Below are 13887 nucleotides of genomic sequence, written 5' to 3' on the forward strand. Positions count from 1 at the left end.
GACAAAAGTGAAATACCAGATGGCTGAGGTTTTTCTCCAAAGGCTGAAAGATGGATTTCTTCCTCCTTGCAGCTCTAATAAAAGGTCTTTTCCATCTTCAGTTCACAGAACACTTGAACACTTGCCATTGACATGCGTATTTGCAGAAGATTGTACAATTGCAGAGCCCACACTGAACTAACTGGCGGGCTTGAGATGGAGGATTCTTACTTCTAATGTCGTGGTTTATGGATTGTTTGTGAACTGACTCCTGTACAACTAAGAAACTCCCACTGCAGGATCTATTCCCTTCCAGGAAAGGGCCTATGCAAGTCCCCAGATATTTTAGAAGTTCTGAGAGGACTCTATGGGGAAGGACAGGAGAAGAAAGGAGAGGAAAAAAGAGGGGAGGGGAGGAGGAGAAAGGGGAGAAGAGGAGAGGAGAGGACAGGGCATAAAAACAAAAATACATTTGCTTCATTTGGTACTAAGATTATTGGTTGTATTTTAAAATATTTTAACTTAAAAATGTATGTCCCCAAATTTTCAGAGAGATATCTACTTTACAATGTAACTTGTTTATTCAGAGCTGGTAGCAGGAATGTGAGAAAAAATAAATGTTCTCCTTGCCCTTAGAAAGCCCTGAGTGCCGTGAAGGGCAGAGTAAGGGCTCGGGTAGGCAGCGGGAGCCCAAAGGAGAGGTGCCCCATGTGTCTGGGGGAACAAGGCACGGCCTCTGCAGGAGGCAAGGGGGACCCTGGTGCCACAGCGGTGGAGAGACATCTGCCATATGGTGACCATATTTTCTGCATCAAAAATCAAGATACATGATCTGGAGCAAGGTTTGATGATGGGACAGAGTATTTGAAATCAAGGCTGTCCGAGAAAACCTAGGCCATCTGGCCACCATATCCAGTCTTTACTATGCACACAGAGAGGGCACGGTTTGATCCACAGAATAACCAAAGCCAGGAGTCAGGCAGAAAATTGACAACAAAGCCTGACTGTGTATGTGTAAGGCTGCATTTCCCTTCCTTCTCTGTCCTCTTGAGCAAAAGCAAGGGGCTTTGCTACTTCAGAGGAACCCTAAACTAAGCTAGGGATATCAGAACTCAGACCTAGAAAAGCCCTTTGTGGCCACCTGGGTCCAAGCTTCCCCTTTCCCCACTAGTGCAGAAACTGAGGCTCTGAAAAGGGAAAGGACTCCCTCAAAACTACTGCACCCATGAGGGGACAAGTTTGGGGGTGGCTGTGTCCCTTCACCTCACGAGGGTTGAATTTGGGGACACAGAAGAGAAACCCATGCACATTGAGAAACCTGGACACACCAACCCTGACCTCAGGAAGCTGACATTTAGTAGATCCACTCCCCAAGCAACCGAGGTGCCATATTGAATGGCTGTGGGCTCAGATTTCTCCAGACACTGATGAGGCAGCCTGAATGGTTTAAGACACAGAAGGAGTAGTTGAAACAGTTGATAAGGCCGAAACATCCCAAGGACTCTGAATTCTCTTCTATTTTGTGACAATTCTACCTTGGTTATGAGGCCACAACAAAAAAAGAAACCCATAAGGATAGGGTAAGGCATTTACTTCTGAGTCTTTGGGAGAGTTTGGTTAACCTGGAAGCTGAAGACCCTCATGTTTTTCTCCAACATGGTACTAGAGAGGATGGTCACCTGACAGTGAGAGCTCTCATTCCTGCTTTCTGACTTGGGAAGAAGTTGAGCTCCAGAAACATGCTGCCAGAAACATTCAGTGCCTTCACAGCCAAAAAAAATGCAAGACGCCTGCCCAGCATGTGAGAAGGGCAGAAAAAAGAAGTGACTTTTTCTCTGGGGCTGACAAATACCAGCCCAGAATTCTGAGATTAAATGAACGACAGACCTTCTCCCCTTGATGTGGGTGTGGGCTGGAGGAATGATTATTTAAAAGAACCAATTGTGTGGGCTGTGCTTAGCTACATGTCTCCTCCTCTGGAATTCCAGAACAATCCTACCCCTGGGGTCTGGAGCTATTTGTGGGCATGTGGTCCTGGCTAGAGACCACCCACATTCTTCTTTTCCTTCTCTGGGCCTTGAATAAGACACATCACTCATGGTCTCAGTGGCAGACTAGTCAGTCTGGCTGAGTAAGGACAGGGCCTGGGGTTTAATCTGTGCCTTCTATGTGTAAGTAGCTATTTGAAGAGGAACGTAAGTGTGTTCTGAGTTGAGGATTAATAAAACCAAAGCAAAGAATTATGACAAAACACCAATAGATGGGCAGTATAAGAGCAGGAAGTGTCAGGTGGAGAGAGATGGTGCTAAACTGGAGTGCTAATTGAGGTCCAAGTCAGAGATTCAAGGCAGGAGCTATTCCTCTGTGTATCAGAGTGTGTGCATGCGTGCATGTGAGTATGTGCAACCTGATTCTGGTGCACACGCAGAGTGACCGATGGTCCTGATTTGCTCAGGATTGAAGAGATTCCAAGGCTGAGGACTTTCAGTTTAAAGCCATGATTGTCTCAAGCCAACCAAAATGGACTATCCACACCATGCATATAATATCTGGTGCGGCAGGCAGAATAATGGTCATGCAAAGATGTCCAAATCCTAATCCCTAGATCCCATGAGTATGTTACATGCATGATGTCTTGGTCACCCTGACACCAACAATTTAAATGAGCAAGAGGTTTATTTAGCTCATGATTTCAGAGGTTTCAGTCCATGGCTGTCTGGCTCCAAGGCAGAAACATTATAGCCAGAGGGAGTGGCAGAGTAATGATAAAGATGCTTAGTTCGTGGCAGCTGGGAAGCAGAGCAGAGGAAAAATACTAGAGAGGAAGGGGCCAAGGCCCAGATATAGTATCCAAGTTCATGCCTCCATGACCCACCCAGACACACCCAGAAGTGAGCTTTCCTAATCTCCTAGGCTGATCCCTAGCTATTCAAACCAATGATGAAGTTTAGCTGTCACATTCCACCCCTTGGCAATTTAACATCCAAATACCTATTAACCTGTAAGTGAAAAAAATCACAAGTTCCTAATTCTACCTAACATGGTACAACTACCCTGCCTGCAATCAGAGGATGCAATAATTCCTTCCCCAAAGTCTCAACAATTCTAGCATTGATAAAATATTCACTCTGGGGCTCAATACAAACAATTTTCTATGAACCCCTATAACAATCAGAAAGTGAGTTACATTATCGCAAGATACAAAGGTATGGGATAAATATTTACATTCCAAAAGGGAAAAATAGAAGAATAAAAAGAATAGGACCAAACAAGACCAAAAGGCAGCATTAATCAGCATTAATTAACATTAATTCCTGTAGCTCCATGCCAGGACACACAGTTGTGAGTTGTGAGCTCCAGAGGGCTTGAGTGGTCCTACTTGCATGGCCTTGCTTATTTAAGCCTGCACAGACTCCCTGGGGTCTCTGCTGCCCCTTCAACTTCATTTCCACAGCTTCACATGCCTACCTGTCAGGGAATCCTTGCCTGGCTTCCTAGCCTTCCTTTGAAATCTGGGTAAAGGTCTATATGGACCCAAAGCTCTTGGATTCTGCATACTGAACAACCAGCATCATGGGGATAATGCCAAGGTCTGCCACTAGCTTGACCAGTAACCAGATCCATGTAGACCATGGCTATAATGTCTTCTGAGTGCCTGTAGAGCTGAGTATGATGAAAGGAATCTTAAGGAACCAACTCTTTAAGAGGCCCTTCCTAAGCAGGTAATGCAGGGACTCACTTTTCAAGTGAAAGGCTTACACATGAGCTCCCTTGAGCCTGTAATAGGTGGTCTTACCTATCTCTGTGAAGTCCTCAAGGCATCTTTCTTGACCCATTTAAAAATGCTTAATATCTTTTTAATGACATAATTTCTTCAGCCACCATAATCTTTGGCACTAACTTTACATGCGGCTATTTTGGGCCCAAAATTTAAGTTTTTCAACTTTTTATGCTCTGCTTTTTGCTTCTGATTATCACTACAAATCTGAGTAAAAGCAGCCAGCAATATCCATGCCACAGTCTGAACATTGGGCTGCCTTAAAATTTCCTTTGTCAGTTCAATTAGTCCACTGCCCTAACGGTCTTCCAAAAAGTCTCAGGGCATAAGAAAAATGTAGAAAATGTATTTGCAAGAATGTAACATGCATGAACTCTAATTCAATTTCTGATGAGTCCTTGTGTACAACTAAAACCTCATGGCCTTTACTTGCTTTCCATATTCATATCACCATTCTTGCCTTCTGAGCCCTGACCTAAATTGTTCATCAAAGTCTAGGTACAGAATTCTATGTTCCCTGCAATGCAGTTCTCCAAACTTTTCCAAAGGCTTCTGAGCCATATGGTCAGCTATAGTCATCACAACAACCCCACTCCTGGCCTCTTTTTTCCATTTTGGTTAATTTTCCCCCTTGCTGGACAAAATTCCTCACATCCACCAGGAGGAGAGAGGATTCAGTCTATTGGCTGTTGAGTAGGAATATCATGGCAGAGGATCATGGTGGATCACAGCTGCTTAGTTCACAGTGACCAGAAACAGAGTAGGAAAACAGTGCCAGAGAGGAAGAGTTCAGGGACTAGATATAGAAGACCCCAAGTTTATGCTGCCATGGCCCACACAGGCACACCCAGAATGTGCTTTTCTTATCCCATAAGCAGCTCAGGACCTTGTAGACATAAGTGAGGAGATGATTCTACACTACTGCAACAGGGAGAGCTATTAAAAGCCAGTGAGTATAAAGGGTCAGAGTGAGTGAGGAAGAAGCCATGATAGGAGCCAAGGTCAGAGTGAAGGTCCTATTGCAATGGCCACAAGCCAAGAAGACCGGTGATTTCCAGAGGTGGAAAAGGCAAGGAATAGAGTCACTTTGGGAGCGTCTGCAAGGACCAGCCTTGCTGACACCTCAACTTGAGGTCCATAAGGCCTATTTCAGACTCCTGACCTCCAGAACTTTAAGGGAATAAACACAAGAAGACTTAAGGCCACTAAATTTATGGTCATTTATTACAACAGTTGTAGAAAACTTATTCACTCTTCTCAGAAGACAGATCTAAGAGGAGTGTGAGTTACCTTGCTGCCTTTCAGTTGCCACTGGAGAGACTGCAATCTCACATCTTATATAGAGATGCAGTGTGGGAAGAGCTTGAGTCCTCTGAAATGTAACCCATGTATGGATCACTCCAGTGTGCTGGAGTGTGGATAGGAGTCAGGATGCTTTCGGAACATGTCTGGTTCTGGCTCTCCTCACTCTGTGAACATGGTCTACATCTCTGGACTCTGTTTCTTAATTATCTCTAAGGTGAACTAAATGCTATGGATGCATCAACACTAATGGTCTGAAGTAATCATGCATTTCTAACATATTTGTGACTAAGTATAGCATATGTTTTCAAGAAGAGGTGACGTTACCCCCAAAGGGGTTAGAGTTGGTTCTGGGGGGAAAGATCTTACTCTTTTTATGTTTAAAGTACAAGTATACAGAAGGTACATATACAGATACACAGCACATCTGTACTATTAAAATGTATGGGGCACTGAGTAGGAAAAAGTTGTGCAAAAGGACTCCTTCGTAGTACACTAAGGGATAAAAGAAAAGGCCAAGAGTCACTTGTCTAGGGCCTGTGCACTGTTATTTGCAAACATATTTCACATGGCAGAACCAAGATGATGGAGTAGAGAAATCTTGGGAAATTTCTGGATTCAAACTGATACAAATTTCACTTGATTCTTCCACATAGCTGTGTAATCCATGCTCTTTATCTGCAATAGAAAAATACTATCCACTTCAGTTGTTGTTGGTAATTGGGTAGAATAGACAGATAGAGATGTAGAGTCACAGAGATATATAAACACTGTCACCCCTCAATATCTGTGGACACTGACTCTAGAAGACCTTGGGGTCTCAGCATCTGCATATGTTCAGGTCCTTTATGTAAAAGGGTGTATTGTTTGCTTACAGCAACACACATCAGCCTGTATACTTCCACTCATCTCAAGATTACTTACAATACTCAATGCAAGGTAAATGCAATGCAAATTGTTGTCATACCATATTGTTTAGGGAATAGTTACAAGAAAAAGTTTGCACATGTTCAGTGCAGACACAAAGTGTTTTCTGTGGTTGGTTGAATCCAGGTGGAGAACCTGTAACTGAGGACCCACTGTGTGTGCTTGTATGTATGCCTATGTATACAGACACACACACACACACACACACACACACACACACACACACACACATACACAAAGGTACAGGATACAGCCTTCAGTGATGTGTGCCTCCCTTGCCTTCCGATCATTCTCCCCCTTACCCAGTATCATCGTGGGAACATGACTTTACTACCCACCTGACCCCCCATACTCCTCACTACACATATTTTCCCCATAAAGTGAATCTTCATATGGAAGTTTCATTCTTTCCTTTGCTAGGTGAGCCCAAAGCATGGTGCTTGTTCACTCTGGTGACCAGGAAGCAGAGAGCTCTAGTATGAATGCACCATGCTACCAGCAGCAGAAGTGAGGCCGGCAGGGTGGGCTGCCCATGGCTCCACCTGCTGGTCAGTTGCACTGCTTCAGTGGGGCTTCAGAGTCCTGCACCTTCAATAAGCTGCTGTCCAAATACATTGGCAGTCTATGGCCCATGCCTGGTCTGCTCCTGTGTTACTAGTGTATCGTGCCACGAAAAGACATGTTAACTTAAACTTGTGTTCCTAAGTGAAAAGATCACACTGTCTGATTCCAACCAAAGGGCATTCTAGTTGGTGACAATAGCAGGAGCCAAGGCCCAGCACTACGCAAATGCAGAGGTGATTTCAACCAGCACGGGAAGTGCTGCATTGTGGAAACTAAAAGAGGGAGGAACGATAGGAGATGGACCAAGTGGGCCAGGGGACCAGAGCATGGAAACCTGGATTTTGCCCTTAAGATGGTAGGGGAGGTCTGAAAGAATTTGAGCACAGGCATGAGGTGAATGTATTTATCACCAGATGCTCATTGCGAAGCCAAGTATTTTGCAGAGACCCTCTGTCTTTCCCTGCTCCTCTTCCCAGCATAGCCCAGAACAAGCTTTCTGAACACCCTGGGACTGCAATCCAGCGGGCAGGCGGGGGAGCCAGAAGCCTGGCAGGATGAGACTCAAGGAAGAAAGACCAAGAGTGCAGCTCACTGAACTCAGAAGCGTGTACTGGGAGCCTATAAGGTGGGGGACAAGGGCACATTACTTTCCCTCCTTCCCTGCCACCCCCACACCTCCAGGTTTGCCTGAACCCCAAAGAACAACTTTCCTGAGGTCAGACAGTGTCTCCAAGTTGTCTGACCCCAAGCAGTGTTCTCTGCGCTTTGGTTCAAGCTGCATTTGAAGTTAGTGCTCCATCTCAGTCCATCAGATCTGAACTGGACCAGTATGGGCCAGAGAGCTTCCCCTTGTCACACTCAGGGCCACTGTGGCCAGGGACAGGACAAATTGGTCAGTGTAGCCATCTCCTCATGGCTTCAGATCACTGAAGCTGGTTTTCCTAAGGCAGCCTAACAAAATATCACCCAAAAGGTAGCTTTACCCTCTCAATCCAAGAAACCTGAAGTCTGAAACAAAGTTGTCAGCAGAATTGCACAAATGGAGAAGCCCTTCTGGATCTCTTTCTCAGCTTCCAGTGGCTGCTGGCAGTCTTTGGCATCCTTTGGTTGATGGCTGCTTTCCTCCAACCTCAGCCTCTATCCCTAGCCTTCTCCTTTCTAGATCTCTTGCGGTGTTTCTCTGGGAATCAAGTCCCCCTTTTCCTTCTCTTAAAAAGACCCCAGTTATTGAGCTTGGGTCCAAACCTAAATTCAGGGCCATCTCCTCTTGAGATCTTTAATTTAATTACATCTACAAAGATCCTTTTCCAAATAAGGTCATATTGATGGAAATTCAATGTTAACACAATTGAAAGACACAATTCAACTCACTGTTGTATGGCTGAACCAGATAAAATTCAGAGTGGTTAAGAGACTAGCTCCAGCCCACAGCTGGTAAGTAAATGAACTTTAAGACAATTCACAAGCCCAGGCCTCCTTGGATCACAAGCCCTAGTCCTTTCTGGTTCTGGATTCAACAGTGATTATCTCTGAAGCAACCATTTGTTTGGAGAGGCACACAGCTTTCAAAGCCAAGGAGACTCAAGAACGCATTAGTTAGCTCTGCTGGGGAGCTAGGAGTGGTGGTACATGCCTGTAATTCCATCACTCTGGGAAGCTGAGGGAGGAGGAATCCTCATTTGAGCCCAGTTTGGAGAATTTAGTGAGACCCCTTCTCATAATTTAAAAATAAAATAAAAGGACCTCTGGAGGAAGGGAGCACTCTTTCTCTTCTGTTGGAATTCTACTCCTTAGCTATTGCTGTGTAATGATTAGCCCCAAACTCTTTGGTTTAAAAGAACATACATTGATAATCTTGCAGGTTCTCTGGACTGGCAGCCCAGCCTGGCCAGCTGGTTCCCTGTACCCAGGTGGCCCACAGGGTGGCCCACAGGGTGACCCGGGAGTCAGCTGGGCCTGCACCGTGCCAAGGCTGGACCAGGAAAGGGCTGAGGCTGGCACACTCTCATGGGGGCTGTTGGAGGACTCAGTTGGTCACAGGCTGTGGACCGAGGGCCTCAGATCCTTACTTGTGGACGACCAGTGACTGGCCAGTCTGTGTCACACGGGATTCTCCCCAGGTGCTTCGTTCACGTCATGGCAGCCTGCTTATTTGACAACAAGAGGAGTCAGATTGGTGTGCAAGACCAAAAGCCAAGTCACCAACTGTCCTAACCTTGTCTGGGACATGACATCTCAATCACGAAGTCACTAGGCCTGGCCAGCACTCGAGAGGAGGGCATCACTGGGCTGCAGACACCTAGAGATATGGGTCCCTGGGTACCATGTTGGAGGCTTCCTACTGCACAGAGCCACTACACACCCTTTCTGGAGACAGAGGGAGGGAAGATGTGAGGAATAGAACTAGAGCAATCACTTTGCTGTAGTGAAAGAAAAGATGGGGATTTCCCAGAAGCTACTGTCGGGAGCTTCAGAATTGTATCAACACCAAAGGCTGCAAAGACAAGAAACTCAGAAGAGGCAGGTCTTTGATGACATGACTGAACCTCTTGATCAAGCTTCACCAGAAGCCAGGAACCTCTCAGAACTCTTCAGATAACCAGAGGCCATAAATTCCATTGACAGGAAGTCCTAACGGATGCACAACCAGCAGACCAGTATGGGGTATTGAGGCAGAAGAATGAACTCTTGAGGGTCTTTGTTTGTCTTGCCTTTGGATGTGTGCTTACCCACCGTTCTGTCATACTCTTGGTGATGATTGGCTGGACTTCATGGGCCCAGCTTAGGGGCCACAGACAGCGAGTTCAAGGTCTGCAGCTGCATCCCTGTCCACTGTGTGTAGGGAAACTCCTCTGATTTTACCAGGAGCCCAAAGCCAAGCAGCTGATTAGGTTAAGCACCATCTACACCTGAGCACACAGCCCGCCCCCCCCAAATCCCAGGGACTATTCCTTTCACTGTGTTCACAGGTGGGTTTTAAACAAAATTAGTAATGAGATCTTGCCTCCAAATCCCTATTCCCTGGTGACTCGCTGGGGGGAAATCAGCCAGGCTGACGAGAGCCTTCCTGTCCTGTGTTTTCTGACTGATGTTGAAATTCTACCATCTCCCTGCCCTCTCTTCCCTTGCAACCAGCTCACCATTAACCTGTCTTTCCCTGAAAGGATTTGGAAACAAGGTCCTGGTCCCCAGCCTTTCTCACCCTCTGAGGCACCGGAGCTTACAAAGGTGAAGCTGCCTGTGTGCCCTGCAGCCTTCCAGACTTTTTGAGGATCATGCGTGTTGGCGTTCCCTTCCCCATCCCTGCCCTTCTTACTCCATAAACAGTGTCTAATCTGTAGCCTTGGAGCAGTTTTCTGGTGGGAATTGCAGGTGATGGAGACACACCTTCTGCTTCAGGGACCACCGCCCCCTCCCGGGTGGACACTTCCCCACCTGCTCCACTTTGCTCATAGAAAAAAAAGAAGCAATAGCCATTCCCCGGGGAGGCCATCTCTACCTCGAAAGAAAAGAGTCTTTGGGGTGGGGATAATAGGTAGGGTGTAGATTTTGTTTTGTCTGTTTTTCCACCTATTATTTATAGAATTTTTAATGACTAGATAGTAATGTTCCCTTTTATTTATCCACTTTCAAATTTTAACGAATACTTCTGGCTATAATTACCTAATTTCTACACTTAAATATACTAGACATACATGGTTTGCAGCAAATTGTGTTTCAGTGGGATGCTATCATGTGGTATCCAGTGCGGTGTTTCATGGATTAATCAATAAGCAAATTCAATTCCTATGAGCTACGGTTAGTTCTTCAAATTGAAGAGGCATCGACAAAAGGAGGAACGGGGTTTATTGCTGCTCTCCTAGGAGAAAAATCTACCATGAATTGGTTCATTTCTCCGGTTGCTTCTTGATCATTCAGGGAAACAGCTTAGCACTTTCTGTGTGCAGCCTAGTAGGCAGGCTCGCTCCTCCCTTTGGATGGATTTCCTCTTCTCTATATATCATGTATCTTACCTGAAAAAGGGGGAGCTTGGTGGCCCCCTCAAGCCACTGAATTCTCCAATGCGTCCCGAAGGGCTGTCACTTCTAAGAGGATGCTACCCTCTCTCCGATGTGGGTTCCGCATGGACTGGGGGTCTCTGCTTGTACCGCTGGGTGCAATAACCGAAGCATTGCGCTGGGTGTCAGTTTGAGGACCCGAGAGTATGGCACCAGCCAGGTGTTTCCCATGTATCCACTTATCCCAGGGCAGCACTGCCAGGTGTGAACTTCAGCTCCACTGCAGGGGGTGGGGGGACTTTTGAGCTTTGCTGGGGCATGGCACACATTAAAGCCACATGCTTAGTGAGGATCGGAGGCCAGTTTACCTGGTATTGAAGCTTGTATTGCCCCGCTGCTATATTCTCTTTTGGAGCCTTCACATCCACTGGAGTAAGAAGGCAGTGCTAGAGCTGAGAGAGGCAGGTGAGGACCTCGGGAGAGCAGGAGCCCCAAGCACAGGTGACAGGGCCCAGGTGACACCAGAAAGGGCAGGAGGTGAGGTGGCTAATGGACTCCCACAATCCGTCCACAGGAGCTCTGGGGGCCTGGAGGATGGGCATTGTTAATCAGGCAAAAAGAGCATTTCAGTCATCCCACGGGAGGACCACTTAGCCAGGACAATAATTAGGCCACTTACACTGACCATATTTTGCGTTAAAACCAAGGGAATTCCTGGTTCAGCCTACGTGAGCTTTCTCAGACTCCCTGTAAAGAAGCTGGTGGGAGAACAGAGGCAGCCCGAGACCTCAGGGGCTCTCCCTGAGCAGTGAGTCACTCAGTGAGCAGTGAGGAGCTTTGTAATAAGCTTGGACATGGAGAGAGGAGGCTCACCGAGGTGGGAAACAACCATCAGCTACGGAGGTGTAGGTGTAGCTCGGTGAGGCAGGTTCTGGCCGGGTGGGTGAGGCAGGTGGGATAGGCTTCCCTAATGTACCAGGGGTGGGCAGGGCAGAGACACGGGGAGGGGGGGAGGGGTTTCTAGAAAGAGCAACTGGAAGTCTCAGCATTGTGATAAATTTCATTAAAATTTAATGAGCTGGTTAACTCATCAATCTCTCCACCCCTACCCTTCCTCACCCCTAGATCGCACCTGGTGGTCTCACCCAGGAACCTCCGCTGTTCTCTGCCTCTTCTGGACCCTGTGTGCCTCTCAGGATGCAGATGGGCACTCAGCCCCTCCAGGAAGTCCTCTGTGTCCTTCCTACCTCCTGCTCTGCATCTTCATTATTATCCTCCTCTGGATACTAACAGAGCTGCATTCTGATTTCTGTCCAGGGCCTTTTAAGTGTGCCTAACAGTCACAGTCCTGGGGTCACTGCTCCTGTGGGGGACCCCTCCCATGCCCCAACAGGCACTGCACAGGCTGCTCCCAGCACCCAGCAGCTAAACCAAGGTTCTCCTCCCAATTCCTGACTTTTTAAAAATTCTTGATATCCTGCTGTCTGAAGCACAAAACTATCAACAGTAACGACAAAACTTTACCGTGACATATTTAACACCTCGTCTTCACTCCCCCAAATTTCCTCTCCACTTGTAGCTTCACAGCATAACCAGGTTGCAAGTTGACTACGCATCAGTGGTTGCATTTTACAAAATAAAGTCATAAACCTCAGGAACTGGGCCTCCCTTTTAAGATTACCAAAGACACTCTGATTTGTTTCATAGTTCTTTAGAGCTTACAGAAAACTTCTGGAATCCTGAGCATTTTCTCCTTCACACCAAGCTGGAGGAGTATTTGCTATGAACTTGGCCAGTGCAAAAGCTGAGGCACAGGGAATGGACAAAGGCTGAACCCCAAGAGCCACAGGAGAAGTGGTCCCCGAGCCACCTGACCTCATATTTCATGTCTGTTTTAATACACTTGGCCATATTTCATCAAGCCTTACATAAAAAGCAGACAGGACTGCATTGATCTGAGACCCTCAGTAAGGAGTCAGAACACCTACACAGGGAGAAGGCAGCTGCTCACAGGCCAGGTGAGGGCTGGGTGAGTGTCCTGTCTTGGTGGAGAGGACAGATGCCCTGAACCTTCCTTTCTTCATTTAAGAAGTAAAATCATGTGTCAGTATTGTGTTGCTTTCCAGTCCAGATCGAGGCTGCTGTCAAAGAATGATGCAGGAAGGAGCAGGGACAGTAGAGCCTTCTGTGGTTGTCTAAATCAAGAGGTGTAACCTATGGAACATAGACATGAAGAGCAGAATAACTGCTGGGAACATGGCACATTCAAGTGGAAACTTGGGACGAAAACTCAAGTTCCAACGCCATTTGCCAACCCAATGGAACAACTTAATTTGCATTGAACGTGCTGAGCCAGAAGGGACAGCACCTTCTGGGTCACTGTCCCTGGCCAGCTTTGTGGCTCTGGGCAGAGCCCACCTGGTCCAAGTTGTGGGGACCTGGGCTGATGGAGGGAGATGGATGTGCTGAGATGGGAAGGCATGCAGCCAAGGGACCCACAAAGCATTAGAAGAAGAGGGAGATTACCTTTCATGGCCAGGTCCAAAGGCCAACTGTATGTACTTGCCCTAAATGACAACAGAAGGAGTCCAAGAGATAATTGAAGGATTGTAAAGATCAAAGGGCTGGAGGATTTGCTGTCTCTGGCACAAGAGTCTAGGATTGCACAAACCAGGGGAAATGCGTGATGTTAGAATGCAGTGTGTCTGGCAGAAACCCCTCTCTTTTTAAATAGGGAAATTGTTTTCCTCAGAAGAACTCAGATTTGGGGGATTGTTTAAAGTCTACTCTTAGAAACTGTCAAAAATGCTTTTGGAAGAGAGGAACCATGTGTAGCTAGTGAAAGAATAGCTCAGATCTGTTGTGATACAGTTCATCCTTGTTGACCATGATAATGTGGCAGAAAACAAAGAACTCCGATTGTGTTGAGCAGCCACATTTGCATTCTTCAAGTGGAGACTTAAGAGGCTTCAGACAGGAGCCCTGGGTTTCTTGCATCCATAATAGGAGATGGGGATCTTTTTGCAGGAAGATTTCACGTGAACCTCCAAAGGAAAACAAGTCCAGCAGTGCAGGCATGAACTCAGCTCTGGCCAAGGAGCGAGGGTGAGACGTCAGATGGGTGGGTGGGAAAAAAGACTGCGACATCATTTTGTGAGGCTAAGTTCTGCCAAGTTAAATCTGTACTGGACTGCAAGAGAAAAGAATGGCATTCATAATTTGCTCAAAAGACATGTGTCCATTGTTTTCCTGTTTCTTTGATGACTTGGGAAGTTAATGGTGGACACAGTCAAAGGAATACTCTGGGAAAGAAACTGCACACTGGCTTCTGAAGGCTGA

Source organism: Heterocephalus glaber, unplaced genomic scaffold (genome assembly GCF_053883595.1).
Source record: "Heterocephalus glaber isolate CG9 unplaced genomic scaffold, H.glaber_assembly_v1.0 deba00001608, whole genome shotgun sequence".
Lineage (NCBI taxonomy): Eukaryota > Metazoa > Chordata > Mammalia > Rodentia > Bathyergidae > Heterocephalus > Heterocephalus glaber.